Source organism: Falco punctatus (genome assembly GCF_963210335.1).
Source record: "Falco punctatus genome assembly, chromosome: 4".
NCBI classification, from domain to species: domain Eukaryota; kingdom Metazoa; phylum Chordata; class Aves; order Falconiformes; family Falconidae; genus Falco; species Falco punctatus.
Genome location: NC_137583.1, coordinates 3,015,337 through 3,034,845, shown reverse-complemented (window position 1 = coordinate 3,034,845; position 19,509 = coordinate 3,015,337). Strand labels below are relative to the sequence as shown.

The window sequence follows — 19,509 nt, the reverse complement described above, 5'->3', positions numbered from 1 at the left end:
GTAATAATACTTAATAAATGTGTTTTAATGTTTGGACAGTTTAAGTCTCGTTAAACTGAGCCAAAGCTCACTAATACAGAATAAATTTTAAAGAAGACAATCAGCCTAAGACCATAGCATCATAGAATCATTTGGTTGGAAAAGACCATGGAGGTCTTGGATAGCTCTTGGGCATTTCTAAACCCTGACGTCACCGTGAAATGCCTTCTTTAGTTTTTACTGTCTGTAAACAGCTTTTTCTACAAGGAAAAGCAGCAATCATTATTTGCTTGTTATTGTATCACAGTGCTAATTCTTCCAAGGAGCAAGAATCTACTGGGAGATCCTAAGTGGATGCCTTACTGACTCATTAGTGCAGGTGCAACCTATTAGCCCTGACTAAGTGGGAGGAAGTTTCTAGAAACAGATGTTGGCATCTCTCTCATGGATAGTTTTAAAGAAACTGCAGCCACAATAAGAAAAGGCTAGGCTAGAACAAAATTCTTGTTCACCAGACTAAGTTTGAGGCAGAAGGTAAGATTTGATTCCAGATGACCTCTGTTGGCTATGTTGTACTTAAGAAACCATATTAAATTATCCTTTAGGTATTGAAATTATTAACATGTTAGGGGTTTGATTAATTTTCCTCTCAAAGACTTGCTTATTTCTCTGTAAGAAAACAGTCCCCAGGCAACACCTGCTGATATTCAAGGAATATTTTTGATCAATAGTAAATGAAAAAACTTGATAACCTGCCTGCTGTTTCCATTCAAATGACCCCCTATCTCTGTCTAAGAACTAGGTGGGTTTTTTTCTTTTTCCTCAGAAAAGTGCCTGCCACTATCAAAGGAAAAACTGGATTCCATCTGTGCTTGAGTTATCTTTTCTAGGCAGTCAGAAATGAAAAGATTACATAATCTGAAGCTTTACTGTCTGAACATTCAAATTTTGCCAGACCTCCTAAATCGTCCTTACCCCCACCCCCCCACCCCACCCCCCTGCCCCATACCTATTCTAAAGGCAGTGAGAGTTATAAATAAATCTTTTACTATGTGAACAAACAACCCAGCCTGACTGTGAAGAAACTCTTAACTGACGGATTCGGATGTCTGGCTGTCTAGTTTTGCATGAACTTGTATCGCATGCATTTGGTGGCAGAGAATTTTCAGTAATTCTTGATGGAAATGCTGTCTTAGGGAAAAATGAGGCCAGAGCTAATGTAGCAGATGGACAGTATTGCAGATGTGCTGAAATCTACTTTACAGACCAGACTGCAGAGAGAAAATTGTTGAGTTGCTGGACTGGTGGTCTGCATGCTCATTTCAGGAGTGGGATGCCCTGGGAAAAGGTGCAGGCCTTCAGTGTGCTGGTGGTGGTTGGCAAAGGTGCTGTTCCTGGGGAGGGCAAAGACAAGCTGGCTGTTTCTGAAGCCTTCTACACACTTTCAGTTCCAAAGAGAGTGAACGGTCCAATGCTAGAATTACTGCACTTCTTTTTCCCCTCCTGGTTCAGTCACTTGTCTAAACGAAATGTGAATAGGCTGTGTAGTTTCAGAGCAAGAACAAAGCAGAATAGAAGAAGTAATGCTGTTACATCCACACTCCTAAGGCATATTCATTCAATCGTCTCTAGGAATGCACACGATGACTCATTTTAAACTAGAACTGAAGTCTTCTTGAATTAATTTATCCATTTATTCTGAACATGCAGTACACTGTGAATGGTCCTCCAACGCTTGGAGCAGTGAGTAGGTGACCACTTCATGCAGCATTGCAAAGGAACTAGAGCAAGGTCATCACTTCTGCCCTTTTATACAGGTGCGGTCTGATCTGTGACATCAGATTTATCCTTATTCCTCTAAACTGGAGGGTGATGTTCTACAGTTAGCAAGCAGACCTTATGAACAACAAAAAGACGGAATACAGAGGCTATTGTGAAGGGAACTTGAAGTTTTTAAGGAATTTTATGAAGTCTTCCAAGGAGAAAAAAGGTATTTATCATTATAACTGTATGATATACTGAATTTGTAACTTGCTTATAGAAGGGTAGTTTCTTTTCAGTCCAGCAATACTACTGTGCTATTGCTGATTTTTATTTGTATATCTGGATTTTAGGGTACAGCCTGTCAGGATTACAGGTAAATACTTCTGCTTTTACTTAATCAAGGAAATACTACATCTGGTTTTCTTAGTGAAGCATAACTCAAAGAGCAAGAAAATGGGACAGGCTGAAAGATTTGAAAATATCAGTGAAAGTTCAGCTTTGGGCTTGTGCATGATGCTTGACTTGATTGTACTTGATATTTTCAGGTTTTAGTTTTTATAGAATCACAGCCACATGCATCAATCAGACTGGCAGGCTACATGCTGCTGTCAGCACAGATTTTTCTGATTGTTGATCTTTATGCTTTTATTTGGCTGAGGGTCCTGGCTTTAGTGGGAATGAAATTATCGACAATTTTAGCTATCTGCCAGCAAAAAGTTTAGACCTCCACAGCCTTCTGAAACAAAGTTTTAGCATGAATAATGCAAATCATTATATACAGTCATGCTGTCCCTCCTATTTGCACACATGCATCCCGAGTCCTTAGCTTTCTACAAGAAGCACTGAACTCTGTGAGGAAATTGAGTCACCACGGCAGTGTCTGAGCTCAAGTCTTGATTAAGGTGCTGTACGGTGTCTGCTTTTGAAAAGACTTGTCTCTTTCGGAAATAACTGCCTCTGGTGCCCTGACCTTTCACCTACCTCCCCCTGACTCGTGCACTGTTTTCTTCATTGCATTAAGAATACTGTACTGGATCGTATCTTTAATCTTCCTCTCGCTTTACAGTCTGATATCTTTGGGTAACTACTAAGTCTATCTACTGTTAAATTTCTTGTGGGGGGTCAGGGAAGGAAAACAGCTTTTCATTTTGTGCAGTGAGAACAAACATGCTTATTTTACCGCTGACAAATTTCTCAGAGGTCATTTAAAAGTATTGATAAATCATTAATATAAAATTTTGCCATTAGAAAAGAAAAAAAAACCCAAACCAACCCAACTGCGTAGCCAGTTATGTTTCTAATACTGCAATAGTGTACCTTTGCTGACCTTACACTCTTTCTAGTTTTAAACAGCGTGTTGTGCTGCTACATGGAACTGAGTTAGTCCCAGAGTTAACTAGTGTGCTTCTGTGGCGTGTCAGAGTGGTCAGTCACTTTCCAGCTTAATTGAGAAGTTAAATTATATGCTGTTATGAATGCACATCACTTCAGGGGAACTAGACAAACTATTATAACCTGTCAAAAGCATATTATTTCTGTAAAATTTGGAAGAATATGACTTCATGGTACAAATACAGCTTCACTGTCAAGCAACTGGAAGTTTGAAATGTTCATTACTTCAGTTGTGCCTATATGGAGATACTGATTTGAAACCGTTTGGCATGAAAAGCATGATTTACTACTTGCTTATGCCTTATCTACATGGAGAAGCACCTTGTAAAAGGAGTATTTTGAAACAAATCTAATTCATCCCAGTTATTTGGCTTCAGCTGATACTCACTTTGCATCCTTCCATCAAGTCTTATGTTTCTGTTCTTGGGCACTCACAAACACGAGAGGTTGGTTTCAAAACTTAGACTCACACTGTAAGGGCCAGTTCCTGAGCAAAGACTAATCGCAGAAACATTCCTGTGAAGGTTCTTACTCTCATTAGCATAACCAGAGTGCCATCAAAGCTCTTTTCCTTGTGCAGGGGAGTCGGTCCTAGGGAAAACTTTGCTCTGGTTTTGTTATTTCTTGTGTGTTCCCGTGTATGTGTTCTGCACTTTTTTTTTTTATGAAGTTAATTATTTGATCTCCCCAGATGACAACAAATACAACTTTTACCGTATGGTTCCTATATGATGCCGAGTATGTGTGAACCCAGAAGTATAGGCTAGGTATTGTTTACAGTATACAACCCCCCCCACCACCCATTTAACTTAAAAAAGTGATGATCGGAAGCCATATTCTTGGAGCTGTGGCCATCTGTCAAAAATGGAAATTGAATCCAAAATACAAACGTGTTAGTCTAAGGAAGTGTTCACATAATAATATGCAATATACAGAAAAATATCAAATATTTGTTCAAAAAAGTTTCCTGTACTATGTAAGGTGTATACCCAAGAAGTGAAGCTTAATGTGCATCTAAAATGCTTTCCTGTGTAGAGAAATCCTTGTGTGAACGGAAAATACTGGCAATAGTAGCATTTAATTGTATGAGCATGCATGTCCTGATTAATTTGCATAGATGAGCATACAGTTTAACATACAGTTTAATGCTAAGTAATACTTTACTCCAAGCAGGAAGCTAAACACCAAAACCAAATGGAGTCCTGTGAAGTTGGATTTGGTGTAGAGTGGTTAGGAGCTGAAACATTCTCCTGAACCACCTACGACTAGTCAAAGGCTAGCGAGTAGTGGTGAAGAGGAAAGACAGTGCTTATGTTTCCTTCTTTAAAGAACAGTTACCATTTGTGGCATGCGATTTTACTCTGGCTATGCTCTTTGCTATAAACAGTTTACCATTAATACTGTCAGATTTCACATGCTGTTTATGCTTAAGTCCTTTCAAAATTGTTTTTTGCTGGTGTATTTATGGTACTGATTCCACTGCACATCATCTCTTTTCTGTTTCCTCTCTTTAGAACTCAAAAATAGTGTTGAAAGCTGAAGTGAAGCACGAACTCTGCAGGCTTCCACAGTATCTACCGGTTCATGGCATTGTTCTGGGTTCTTAACGTTACTTTTTAGGCTGAGAATTGACTCAAGAGCATTATTTTTCCATGCATAACTAAGGACAGAGCACCTATGTCTTTGAGATCTCGAACACTGGCGTTTGTTTATACTCCAAACCACATTCTGCTGCTTTGAATTTTCATTGTTCCAATACAGACACATATTCAACAGTGTTTTGTAACTCCTGGAGACACAGATCAATAGTTGAAATCAGGCATGGAAAGCGAAGGAAGAATAGAAGAAAGTGCATTTTCCTGTGCATTTCAATACATCCTGCTTCGTGCCAAAGCTGTAAGGTTCTCCTTTTGCAGTCCTTTGCTTCAGCTTCCCTGAGCTTCCCCAGGTTTTTCCTGGTCGTCCCTCTGCCCTTTCTTTTGCGGGGAATGGAACGTAATAGCTGGCCTGTATGATTAATATGAAAGCTACAGGAATAGTATCAGGAAAAAATATTAAATATCCTCTGGCATTCAACTACTGACAGAAACTTGGCTAGGGAAACACTAATTATTTAAGAAGAAAAAATTGTCAGGATGTGGTTCATAACCTGGAGAGCCTTAATTTACAGGAATACAGTTGCAGGCTCGTTGCTTGTCAGCAGAACCAGTGAAGGCAGTAGGTTCGGTGCATTTGTTTAGGAACATTTTGCAGTTTAGAAAAGGGGAAAACAAACACATGGAAACTGTAGCTGCTTAACTGGAAAGAAGGTTTTCTTTTACGGGGGATCCCATAAATGGAATAGTGAATTGCAGGAGAATCATACAAAACTGAAAGCGATCAAGTTACATTTAATGTTAGAATCAACTTGAATTTCTTCTAGTACATGGATCGTAGTAGAGCCATGTCCTTTGACTCAGTGAATAAAGTACATGAACAAATATGCAACAAGCAGCCTAAAAATCTCGTCTAATCTGGAAGCAGTCAATACGTGGCTATATGCAGCTAGATTATTACCGGAATCTACATCCTAAGAAAGCAGCTGAACTTTGATGTATTACAGTTTAAAATGAAGCCCATCTCAAGAATTTTCAGCAAAATTATGTAGTCTTAGCCATTTGAAAGTTGATGTTTGGGTTTTGTTTTTTTTTAAGATTGTTGTTAATGAATGTGTATCACTGACAGCTCTAAACCATGCTGAGGAATACCGACCCAGAGCAGAGGGCATTTTTACATTCAGTGTCCTTAGTAGAGTCAGTATTTGTAGGAAAGAGATCTCAAATACCATGTTTTAACTTCCAGTAGCATCTCCTACATCAGGACAGTCTGAAAGTGTAGCTTCAGCATCTTTCACGTGTTGAATGCATGAGGGAGACTTGGAAACCTGTGGGATGCCTGGGTGTGTCCTGTCTAATGCTGCCATCTTCTGATGAGCGACCTTCATTTTCATATACTAATACTGAACCTTTAGAAGTTTAAGTTGTTGACGATGTATACATGTGCTCAGCAATATAATTCCAACTTAATTAAACTATTTTCTAGATACTGTTGTATATGATACGTATGTACGTTTTCTTTTTTTCCCGAAGAAATGTATTATTTTTTACATCTGTGTCTTAACCTGAAATTATCAGTGGACAGATATATCCTTTTTTCCCCTCTGGCTGGCATTTTTGCACAACTATTTTTAATGCTGGGCCTATATTTCACAAGCACTAAACCCAAAAGAGCTAACAGAAAATGGACAAATTACAAAGAATGTTCTGGCCTTCAAAATCTAAACCCAGACCTTCTATTAAACTCTTCTTCCAGCGACTCAACTTTCTGTTTTGAGTTGTACTAAATGTCAGTTTTTCCATGACAAAAATACATAAATGTTCCTGTGGTGGTATTTCCCATATATGGATCATTTTTTTCCCAGAAACTGGGGGGAAATCCACCATGACTAGAACCCTAAAGCTTCCAGATAGGGTATTAATTTTCCCTGCTAGCCTAAATATCATCAGCATCATCTAGTTCATTATCAGTGTGATCTCTTAACAAACCAGTATTTAAGTGTTATTGTCATTAAGTAGCACAGTGCTGGAGAAACATTCCCTTCCCTACTCCATTAGCTAGCTGTAAAAAGAGACTTTTGCTGTAGGTGTTAGGCCTATTAAATAACTGCTGTAGTAGATGAAAACTCCTTTGTGCTTTGATGCAGTAAACAAAACCACAAGCTGTAAAATCTCTTGTAAATGAGGGGAATTTTTCCGTGTTGTGGTGCCTTTAAAACGGAGTAGCTGCAGTGGTGCCTTTTCGCTGGGGATCTGTTCTGTTCTTGGAATCCATTAATCCAACTTCACTAAACCAGGACGTCTTTCATACAGGGACAGCAAAAAGTCTTTAGAGGTTTTTGGATTCTGCCTTGTGTTACTACTTACTCCAACCCTTGATGAACTGTAGAATAAGCTGGTTTTAGTCTTTCTACGTCAGAAATAGTTACCTTTTTAAAATGTAGCTCAACCAGCCACTTAGATACCGAGATTTGTCTGTTTCTTTCCAAGTGACCTGGTGAGTCGCTACTGGAGAATCACTAAACAAAAAAATCATGTATGTAAATGCGAGCTGTTAGTCCTTTAAATGTTGAGGTTGCATACCCCAATACTATACCTCCTATGCAGTTTAATGGTTTCCAGTAGAAATAACTGGGCATGGATAAACAAAGCTTCATTGTCTGATAAAAGTTAACCACTTGTTACAGGTAACAGTGTAACAAAAAAGTGGGGAAAAAAAGACTGATGAACCTATCTATGAATAATTTCTCTGAATTCTGAAGAAATGCTAGATGTGGATATTATTTTAGAACAAAAATAATTCAGCTTCAACAAAGACGGATTTCTCAAGTTCAGATTCATATCCTTCAAGTTGTTTTCTTTTGTCTAGCTCTTTGTATACGTATCGAAGAATCTAATGTTGCTATTCTTCAAAAGAAGGAAAAATATCTTAGAACTCCCCTTGCTCCAGAGTTAGTGTCTGGTCAAGGTAAGCACAAACCAACTCATGATCATACTAATATTACAATTCATAATAGGAAATGTGTTCCTAATACTTATTAGGATCTATTACCCAAACAATACTACAGAGCAGTGTCTTTAACATTTTATGAAACAGATTGAACCCTTTAGGCTTCAAGAAAATCGGACATTTATTGTGAATCTTCCCTCCCAAGCCCCAGAGCTTACTGAAGTGCTGATCAATATGAAATTTCTTTGGCAATCTACCAAAATGAGCTTGAATTTCAACCCAAGTGAACTTTTGGCGCTTTTAAGCTATACAAAAGACTTCATCACAAAGATGCACAAATTTAGAAATCCCAGTGGGTGTGTGGACTTACTGTCCCTTTGTATGTTAACAAAAGTAAGCCCTGTTACTTAAAAGGTTTGGTTTCAGCTCATTTAGATATGTTAATGTACTAAATTATTTTTTTGCTCTAATTTGGAATATATATCGAGTTGTCAGTCTCTTCAAATGTCTGGTAACCTGACTGTAGTAATATGATGAGCTCCTTCATATTTTAGCAATTACCCATTGAGTGTCTGAACTCTTCCTTTTATATATTTATATAAATATATGACTAAAACAATGTCTTAACTTTCTCCAGGCATTTTAATGTTGCTTGTTGAATTAAACGAATGGCTAGGATTAACTGCTGGAGCACAAGGTCTTACAGCTAGAGAGCCTGGCATCTTGCAAGTAAACAGTTTAGAAGCAGCTTATCCAAGAAGTCCGATTCCTCTCCATCATTCCTGTGCAGCGTCTGCAAAGGAAAGGCTGGAGAGGCTACACGAAGCATTGCCCAGCGGTAGCTTTAGGGCAGGTGATGTCCCTACTATACCCCCCGTTCCCGCTGTCCCTCCTCAGGGGGGGATGGACTTCTCTGCATTCGGGAAATGCCACAGGACCCCTGTGGAAATTAACGCAGCCACGATTTCCCCCCACCGGCAATCGTACGATGGCCTTCTCACCCTGACCTTCGATATTCAGGCAGCCAGAGTCACCGCCAGGTGTAACGGGGACCGTGGGCTCTTCTCCTCCTTCCCCTCACCCGCACAGCATCCTCACGCGCGGTGCCCCTCCAGCTCCGCGCCCTGCGCGCTCGGGTGCGCGGCCGGCCCCCGGGGAGGCTGGCGCAGCTCCGCGTGTCCTGCTGCCCCTTCCCTCGGGAACGCCGCAGCCCCCTCGGCGTGTCGGGGGGTGACCAGCCTGGCGCCCGCCTGTACGGAGCCGTTCGCCCCGCGCCGTGCGGAGTGCGGGGCAGCGCTGCGGGGCACGGCGCTGCGGGGCACGGCGCGGAGCAGCCGCCTCCGCCAGGCCCGCAGTCCCAGCCCAGCGGGGGCGCCGCAAGCTCGGCGGTGCCCTTGGTCCCGCCGCCCGCCCCGCCGCGCCCCGCGCCGCCGCCCCCCGCCCCGGCCCGGCTGCCCCCGCCCGCGGGCCCCGCGCACTCACCGGCAACGCGAGGAGGCGAGCGGCGACCGGCGGCGGCGGGCGGCGCAGGGCTCGCACGGGTGGCGGCAGCCGCGCCGCTGCCTCCCCGTTCCCCGGCCGGTGCCCGCGCCCCCGGGCTGGGCCGGGCTGGGCCGGGCCGGGGGTGGGGTGGGCTGGGGGCGCCCCGCCCCGCCCGTGCGCTGCCGGCGGCTGCTCCCGGCCGAGTTTCGCCCGTCTGCGGGCCCGCGCCGCCGGGGGGAGCGCTCGGCTCTGCCTGCGCCGCTCCGCGGGGCCGGGGGGCCGGGGCCGGCACCGGGCGCTGCTGCTCCGCCCGCGGCGGCGTCTCCCCTCCCCGCTTCAAGTGCCGCCGGCGGCCCGGCTGCAGCCTGCGAACCCCCGCGACGGGGGGGCGGGAGCTCCGCCGGGGTCTCGGGAGCTCCGCCGAGCAGGGGGCGCCGCCCGCCACCCCCGAAGGCGGCTGCCGTGGCGGCCGGGAGCGCCGGGAACGCCTGTGCTCTGGGGACGCTGGTACCCGAGGAGCAGAGATGCTCCGTCCGCAGCGGGGCAGCTGCCCTGAGGGCGGACGCGAGGAGTTACCCCGGGAACACCGGGGTCCTGCGGAGGAGCGGGGATGGGACCCTGGGTCGGGGTCACCCCGCGCTTGCCCTGGCTGCAGGGCCGTGCGCTTGCGCTGGCAAAGAGTGGGTGCTCTTACGCAGCTTGGTAAAAGTTTCTTCCAGCGGCGCCGTCTTACAAAACTAGTTCAAGACCTGAGAAATGTCAGATGTGGGAGACGTTACTGCATAGCTTACCTAAAGGGATTTTTTTGGTGACTGGACCTATGTCCAGTCTATCTGCTCTATATTAAACATACACACGGGGTGGGATTTTTTGCAAAGGAAAGCAACTAACTTAGCAGTTTTCACTCCTTTCTTTTAAATCGCCTTTATTCTCCCTTCACTTTTTAAAATGTTTTGACAAGTGTTGCAGAAAGCTCCATGTAGACTCAGAAGGAATCGTTTGTTGTATCTTACGCAAGTCGTAAAGAATTCATGCAATTATGTTTTTGCAAACAGCATACTTACACACTTTTAACTGTATTGTAACTGTGTAACGAGAGTATCGTAAACTTTGCACCACCGTCACCCCATTGTGTATTGTCGTCACCCCGGCACCGCATGAAGCAACAGCAAAATACGGGGAAATGTATTTTCATGCGTTCACTCACGCACTCAGTCCAGCAGAATGATCTCCTTTGCCGAAAAGTGCACCTCTGCCAAGTGAGGGGTCAAAGTCATGAAGTACTTTCTTGATGCTACTAAGACAATCTTTTTGCTCTTGAGTAAAGTGGTAACTGTCCCATTGTAGTTACCATAAAAACAATTTCTTAAAGAATGTATGCTTGGGTCTTGTGTAAATCATCCTTTATCAGGCATTTGGCCCTGCAGGCGGTCAGAGCAATCCTGTGCAAGAACCATCTCTCTGCTGGCGTCAGTCAGTGCCGCAACAGTGCTGAGAAGCTTTAACTGGGAAGTGGTTCTGCAAGAGATGAAGGGTTTTTCATGTTTGTGCCTGTTACAATGTTACTTGAAGAACAACTGTGCTACCAGCTTATGCTTACCCGTTATCTAATCAATAACACTTAGCTTTGCTTTTGCAGCAGTTTCATGCTCAGCCTCCTTTGCTGTTGTTTTGGCCCACCAGTTATGTGCAAATAGGTTTTATGTAGGCCCCTTTGGGAGAATATTGAAAGTCAGTAAAGTTTATAACTTTCCATATAACACCAAGTTGCAACTGCTCTGCATGCTTATTCTCCTTTGGACCTCTTCCATCCAAGCAATGTTTTCTGCAAGCAAAGCCAGAGAGAGACTGGAAGCCGTGAATCAGTGCTGCAGTGTTGCTGTGAGATGTTCGTATTGCCCAGAAAACGTGTTTATTCCAAACAGTATTTAAGTGGCCTCCAGAATGTCAGGGGCTTTGTACTGTTGGAGATAGAATGTGGCATTTCCATTTAGATAGAAAGCACCCAAATACACCATCCCTTGCTACGTGTAGTGCTGTGGGTGAAAACTGACACTAGGATGCTGTTGTGCTCTACACCGGGACTGAAAGAGCTAGGATTCTTGTCAGGAAGAGCGTGGGGGATGTGTCTCTACTGTGTCACGCTGTCTCTCTCTCTGTATTTCTTTTGAAATTATAACTCTTGTATTGCGAGGCAGATGAAGTCACAAAAGGTGTCATAACATGTCTACTAACACGTTCACATGGACAGGGGCTTATTTAAAAGAAGACTTTCATAAAATACTCGCACGAAACTTGGCAGGCTTTTCAAGCCTCATGTTTTTATAAACTTCCAACTCAGATTGCTTTTGTGAAAGAATTTGTAGAGACAGCCTTTCAAACAAACTTTGACAGAATTTCAAACAAGTCAAATGGATTATGGTTTGTGATAGCGTTACTGATTTACATCACCATTAGTGTTAACTTGGGAAGACTGAGCCACAGGCTAATAATAGTACAAGTGCCTGTCAATGTTTGGTTTTAATTATATTTAAAACTATCTGTTAAATGGCTGCCTGACTATTATTCTGTTTTTAATTCTGCAGATTATCAGACTTCAGAGTACCACAATCAATTCTGAAATTACATTTTTAGTGTAACTTACAGGCTCAGTTTTATCATAAATAATGACCAGATAAACTAATCTGCCCATGCATATGAGAAAATTTTTTCAAATTCTTGTCAAAAGTAGTAGTATCTGAAAGATGGCTAAAACTTGTGCTTGGGTTGTTTGACAGTTATTTTCTTACAGTTTTTCTTTCATTGATTCTTGTAGCTGCAAGGAGTCTTCAGGTACCAGCAAGCATTTGAAATTACTGTAAGCTTTATGGTTTTAGTGATATGCCAGGACTCTTGCTACTTCCAGTCCACGTAGGCTATTAAGATGCTTATATTCTGCATAACTGGATGTTTTGGAAGATCGCTTAATGTCATTATAGTCACTTAACAATTTTTTTCCTGACTGAAAAGTAGCCTATTGAAAGATGAGTCTCAGAATACTGAAAGCTTATCTCAATTGTCACAGGTATCCAAGGGCAGATGTGAATGCTCAGAACTGTGTGGACTAAGGTTCCCGTTGCCATGTTTACTTGCAAGGTGAGTAAAACTAAAAGAAGCCTTTTTTTGGAAATATTTTCAGGTTTAATATTCAACATGAAAATACAAAGCATCCTGGTGGTTTTTTTTTACAGATACATTTAGATTTCACTTTATCCTTCTTTCAAATGTACCCATTTGAGTCCTCTGGATAAGCTGTAAGGATTTAGCCTGTTTAGCTTCTGGTTTCAACATAACTTGAATTTATATCCATAGTACGAGCTTATATATTGTTGACATGCATACTCCTGTTCCCAGTGGAAATAAACTTTACTTAGAAGAGTCTTACCGAAACTATAGGCAGCCTATGGAGATGTTCTTCACAGTAAGACTTAAACATCCCTAAATAATTATCTGTTTTTCTTACAATGCCACTGATCCTGAAGTTTGATGTAGCAACTCTCCTACAGTGTAAGCCTCCTTCGCCATTTCATCCCTCTCTCTTATGTGTCCACAGTGGTTAACACCTGGGCAAGAGGCAGACAGAAGAGCTTTAATCTACATACATGATATTATCTGGCTAATGCACGTACTTAGACCAGCCCAAACTAGAAATTTCTGCCCATAATCTGCAATCTTTCCTTCACTGAGGATGATAATTTGACTATCTTCTCTGTCCTGTTCCTACACTTCACTAAACCTGTACGTAAGAGCATAATAGCTTTGAATTTCCATCTCTGAGTGAACTTAGTCAACGAGTTCAAATTTATTAGAGAGGAACCGGCAGACGTGGCAGCTGAATGAAGTGCAGGCACAAATAAGGGAAAACTCCTTGTGCGGCTTCTATAGATGTTAAAAAATGGCATTGACTACTAAGTAAGTAAATTAAACCAGTTCTTGCTATTATAATTCCAGAAATACTTGGCTTCTGAATGTGCTTTCCTCCAGGTTAGGTTCTTTAACTTTTAATCTTCTCTGGGAAATTCAGGCTTCTCTTATTTTTCCACTGGCCTCATGTATGTGGAGTATATCTGTATTTCATGTTTTTGGGAATCTGTGACCGAGAGGAGTGTCTTAATAGCCTTTCTTAGAGCCAAAATATCTTCTGCTGTTTGTATTTAAAACTCACCTGGGAAGGAAAAATAGAAAAGTGTAATCTGGCTTAATGTAAGAATTAACATCGTCTGCTACTGTATGAAAATGTCTTTACTAGATTTTTCCTATAAATAAATAAAGGTTGAACTAACAAGTTAAACTGCTAAAAATGGGGGTAGTGAGCTGTGTTAAGGAGTGTGTAATAGCTGTTTTGCTATAAAACTTGAACAGAACAGTTCCCAGGGTCACTTTCAGGAAAGACACAGCTGTGTGAGGTCAGTGTCCTCCCACCTCCCCAGGACTGATCTCACCCCCTTTGCCTTGCGGTGGAACCTTACCTGTGCCAGCCGCAGCGTAACGTACCGGGAACACTCGGCACACGCCGTGAGCCTCGTGCATCTGTTCTTGGGGTTTAGATCTTTGTCAATAACAAGAGAGCAGTGATGCTGCAGAGAAATTTGATCTTTGTTAACAAAACAAAATGCATGCATAAGAACACGAACAGTTTAAACAAATAGTGTTAGAATTAGTAATCTGTTCTCTGATTAAAAACTGTTGCTTCTTAGTGGTGTTTATAATGTTTTTCAGATGACGCTGTTTCCTGTAGCACTACAGGTTTGAATATTCTTCTGGAAAATCCAGTAATTTATCAATGCGTGTTTTGAAGTTGTGCCAACTGGAATAACTCTCTCCTCCCGTAGAAACTTTCTATTATCCCTTGCACTTTTGCTGCTACTTATTAAAATCTCATTTTGCATACTTTAGGCACACATGCGTGCAGTATAAATTAACTTGTTACAATTCAGAAGTCTTCTCTTGCGATGTTCTAAGTGATATTACATCAGAACACTTCTTATTAATGATTCTTATACTGAATTGCTACTGTAAGTACTTATGGTAATAGCTAGGGTTTCTTTATGGTAATAGCTAGGGTTTCTTGTGGTTTAGATAATGACTAACATAATTCTGATAGTTAAAAAGTCATCCTGTAAGGACAGTCTGAATTTTGTCACTAACTCCTTGCTATTGTGTCAGTATTATTTATTGGTGCATGTAGCTTTCAGCAAGCTAATAATGTCTTAATAAAAACCAAGGAGACAAAATTCTAGGATTTTTTGAGAAATAAATTGATGATGCAAGGGCTCTGTCAACATTCTGTTGCAAAAACCAGGATCCAACTACTTTGAATATAGGTGTTCTTCTGAATTCAAAATCCTGAAGGTTTTGACCATCTTTGAGGTGCATCACTGGAATAAAAATCATTCTTTCCTATAGTGTAAAAAAAAATTGCTGTCAGGATGTATGTAATTACACCAAATAACTAGAAACAAAAAACTAGCTGTTCTGAAGACCCAGGACTTGTCTTTTTAATTGATTTAAACATTTTGCTTTGTAACCCTTACAGTTGCAGTTCTGAAAAATGATTAAGGGATGAGCAGATGCATTAATGCAAAATCAGGTAGAAAGTGAAAGTAGCACAGGTAACAACTATTTAAAGAAGAGATGTTAGACTGAAACCATTTCCAGATGAGAGAATGCGATTATGGAGGACGTTATGTGTGTAAACATAACGTTTCCAGGTGTTACAAGATATCTTAACAGGTTTAAGAAGCTGTAAAGCATTCTCTGCATCTTGTTTGTGGCACCAGGCAGTAAGTTGGTTTGGGAACCAGTGTCCTCTTGAACTGATAATGAGCTAGATGAAGAGTCTCTTCCCTCTTGACTTTGCTGTAGAGCAGGTGCTTTCTTGGCCATCCTGTGGTTAGTATGCACGGCCTGTAGACAGGGAAGCTGTAGGAAGCTCTCACTGTTAGTTTGGTGTTGAGACTGGATGCCAGGGTTCCTGCCTCAGGGCCTACTTATGTACAAACACACCCCCCCCACACCCCCTCACCAACCCCTGTCCCCAGCCCCCCGACCTCCTCCTGCTTTTGGAAAACATTGTTAACAAAATCAGCTCTGCACCGTGGTGGAGATATATTCCCTTTGCAATAGGTTTGCTTCCTGAACAGTATCAGCTCTAATATCATTTAATCTTGACATTAAGGACCTAAATGTGAGTCTCTTTTAAGGGTGGAAATGTTTCCGCTTGCTTTGTTGGGAAAATATTCATGCCTCATTGTTTGAAACGATACATGGAGCAGTACTTGGGTAGAGGGACTTCATTCCATTAATTGGACAGAACTCGTTTTACTCTGTGTTTTTTAGCATTTTATCTTGGAACAGAGCAATAGAGACCAAACCATTGAAGCTACAGCGAAAAGATGTTGGTCATCCTCTATATCTGTGTGGATGTGCTTTAAGTGTAAAGGCGTGAAGCATCACCTGGGCTTCAGGACACCTTGGTTCAAACTGTGGCTATTCCTGGTAACCTGTGCACCTATGGAACAGAAATCCTGGGTGGCCCTTCTGGGACTGGACAATTAAACCCGTGTTCCCTCTCAAATCAAACATCTGTATACCAAAAGCTGAAAGATAATATGTCATCTTAAGAACATTCTAGGCATTCCCGTTGCTGAAGCGGGAGGAGCGGGAGTTTCAGGCCCAGCTGGGCAGCCTCTGCTGAAGTTATGGATACTCTCGCTGAAGAGCCCTGGGCCCACCTGTACCTCGTGGCTGAGGGAGAACGAGACAGGCACGATGAGTTTAATGGGCTGGGTAGACCAGGGGTTCTGTATGGAGGATCCAAAGATATGGACGCTGACTTCACATTCTCCCATTTATCCTGGTCTTTGACTTTGGCCACATTACTGCTCCACCTTGTAGATTCTTCACCTGCTAAGCGTTACCTTTATCCTTAAGAGGTTGTTTTGATATCAACGGAGCAATGAAATTGCTATATAAACGTGGACTTTAATACAGGGCAATGTTTCAGTTACTGCCTATGTGGGCAGCTAATACAGGTATAATGTATATTCTAGCTTGCCCTTATGTAGAGGGAACAGCTGGCTTTGCCTGTTAAGGATCACTCTGGATTTACAATACGGGGTGGCATGAGGAGTATGTGCCATTACGTCTGCTGCGTGATCTGGGAACGGTGCAATTGTGGGTATAGTGTTCTCTTGAGTAACTGGGGAACACTAAAGAAACAATAGCTAGGATTAAGACTGTTCTCTCTGCTAATCAGGCTACAATTAAGATGTCTTTATTTTTGGACAATGTTGGAGCACTAGGTTCTGAGAAACAGAGCGCTGGGATGGGAATATAGAATTCCCGTTACAGTTTCGACATGCGAGGTACATCTGGGAAATTTTTTGTTTAAGTGTGGGTCATTATCCTACCTGTCCATTTGAGTGGTCAGTTTTTTGGCCATAGGTCTAGCACATTCACATCAGAAAGTTAACTTGAAGTTCCTAAGAAAATTGTCAGAAATTACAGTTATGGTCTTAAACGTCTGTGGTGTGGTAAAAATTCTCTGGAAATCTCAAAATAGTAATCTTCATAAAACGCTTGAGAACTTGTCTGCTAGGACTGTGAAAATGCCTGATTTTTGTCTTGTAGATTGTGACAGGCACTTCTCATGATAAAGAGGGAAATTAACTCTATGTGTTCAGTGTTCCTTTATGCTTACAGTGGATGATTTATTCTGGAACAGGATAAAAAAAGGTTGTTAGAGAAACTGAGTAGTAAAGATTAAACAATCTAGATAAGACAGATGTTTCTAGTCCTCAGAGGGCTGTATAGTGTCACGAGGGGTGAGTATGTGTCAGCCATAACAGAGGAAAAAAAAAAAAAAGATGAAAGGGAGTGAGGGAGTGTTGATGTTTTAAAGGTCTTTGGAATAGTGGAGGAAGTGCTGTGCCGAAGGGCAAAGTTTGTGTGTTATCATCCAGCAGAGAGACCCACGACGCCCAGAGCCGACTAGAGGCAGATAAGTCTGCCCGTTCCCTGTCCTCGGCCATCCACCTCCCACTGGATACAGACGGGGACTGGACGGAGCTGTTACGCCCTCGGCTCTCAGTACCAGCTTCTGCAAGTCCGAGTTGGAAGTGTGCCACCCTGTTTGCTTTCTGGGCTCTGTGCAGCTGGGGTGAAAAGGAGCTCAGAAATGTTGGTTGGAAGGAACCTCTGGGGGTCATCTAGTCCGGTCTCCTGTCCAAGTGGGACTAATGGCACTCCTGGATGCGGTCAGTCATGGCTTTCCTTAGCGGTCTCGAACGCCTCCTGGATAGAGCTTCCACCCCCTCCCTGGGCAGGCTGCGCTAGTGCTGCGCTCCTCTCCTAGTGTGAACTTGGGGAAGAAACCAAATGTTCAGGCACTGAACGTAAGAGATCACGGTGCGAGACTTTAAAAGGGGTTATGATACATTCTGTGAGAGCTGTTGAATTAGTCTTTTACGGAGTCATATTGGGGGTGCTGAGGGGGAGGAATGAAGTAGGTAGCCTGGAAATGTTTTACTTTGAATTTTTTTTTATACATATACACACCATAGAATAAATATATTATGGCACTGTATGTATTTAAAATAATTCACACATTTTAACCATATGAATAAGGCTAAGGGAGTGTCACTGCAAATGCCTTATTAAATATGGTATTAATACTGTTAAGTTTAAATATGAAAAGACTAATTTTTACCTTTGGAATAAGGTTATACTCAAATTATGTTAGACTAATTCAGAGGTAGTGTTGCAGATCTTCATTACAGTGTGTCTTCATCACATTTGTGTGAGAAAGGTTGGACTCGGTTTTAGGTAAAAGCAGATACTGTAATATTATTGCACCGTTTGGAAATTAATCCCATTTTATATCTTTAAGTCAAAACTTTGTAATATGAGCACTTCATAAATTTTCTTTGAAAGACTGTGGTAAGCTGAAGTCCACACGTCAGCTGTAGTAGATTCTGTTCAATTGGAAGTGGTGATTATTTGGTGAAAATAAACAAAAACACTAAATAAAAATATCTGGTGATATGCTGAATGGACCTCAGCAAAGGTCACTGCTTCTTAGGTGTAAAAAGAAATATTGGAATTCATTGGCATCAAATAAGTAACTTAAGTGAAAGAATGACCTTGTTAATACAGATGTTTTTCCTGGTGCGGGGTGTCCTGGTTTTGGCTGGGATAGTTAATTTTCTTCCTAGTAGCTGGCACAGTGCTGTGTTCTGGATTTAGTATGAGAGTAATGTTGATAACACACTGATGGTTTAGTTGTTGCCAAGTAGTGCTTACTCAAAGCCAAAGACTTTTCAGTTTCCCAGGCTCTGGCAGCGAGCAGTGCCCCCGGAGCCGGCAGGGAGCAGAGCCAGGACAGCTGACCCGAACTAGCCACAGGGATATTCCATACCATAGAGCGTCATGCCCAGTATGTATAAACTGGGGGAATTGGCCACGAGGGCTGATCTCTGCTTGAGGGTGGGATGTGCATCGGTCAGTGGGTGGTCAGCAGTTGTATTGTGCATCAATAGTCTTTCTTGGGTTTTAGTTGTCCCCCCCCTTGCATTACTATTATTATTAACTTAAATTATTACACTTTTCTTATCTCGATATATGGATTTTACTGTATTTCCGATCCTCTTCCCCAGCCCGCCGTGGAGGGGTGAGCGAGCAGCTGCGTGGTACTTAGTTGCCAGCTGCGGTTAAACCATGACAGGGTTCAGTAAGTCCCTTCTACCTAGGAAAGCAAGGAAGTATTAGTAAGTCTAAATCAGATGGAGAGAAAGAAAAAGCTGAAAAACATTTATTTGTGTGCATGTGATTGATTGTTTTGTCTTAGTGATGAAGTGTTAAAATACCTTGCTCAAAACCATATTGCAAACAGTGGTTTTGATCCCTCTGCATAGCTTGGGGGCAGCTGTGAGCCAGGGAGCACTGTTGGCTTACAGATCATGATGGTCCCCTGACGTGCGACTGAGTCACAAGAATAAGCCAGGTTGGGAAGGCTGAACAGATTTTCATTGTCATTAATTTCTTTGGGGTCTTTGGACTCATTCTGAACTTTGCCACATTGAACGCTGGAGGATATGAAGTGTAGGGACTGAGTGTCTGGTGCAAAACCAAATAATCTTCCAGACCCTTCATCTTTTCTGTTGTTAAAGAACATCATCCAAAACTAAAAGATCACACCTGTGATTAATGACAAAGAAATTAACCAAAATTCAGCTTTCTAACACCAAGTCAACATTTCCAAATGAAAAGATTTCTGTTTTTCCATACGTGTGTGCATAGATGCACACG

At 42.2% G+C, this 19,509-nt stretch overlaps 1 protein-coding gene and 1 long non-coding RNA gene across 3 annotated transcripts in view; one reads left to right on the top strand and one right to left on the bottom strand.

The window, feature by feature from the left end:
- HRH1 (histamine receptor H1) overlaps positions 1 to 9,595 on the bottom strand; it is a 25,246-nt gene extending 15,651 nt beyond the window's left edge. Inside the window, exon 1 of one of the 2 annotated variants that reach the window (XM_080386168.1) lies at positions 9,163 to 9,595. The gene's annotated coding sequence lies outside the window, so the exon portion shown is untranslated. The other variant, XM_080386169.1, reaches the window with a different exon arrangement.
- The window catches only part of LOC308063358, a 25,026-nt gene continuing 15,112 nt past the window's right edge, over positions 9,596 to 19,509 (top strand). The window contains exon 1 of the long non-coding RNA XR_013927932.1: positions 9,596 to 19,448. This is a non-coding gene — a long non-coding RNA (uncharacterized lncRNA). The remainder of the gene's footprint in view (positions 19,449 to 19,509) is intronic.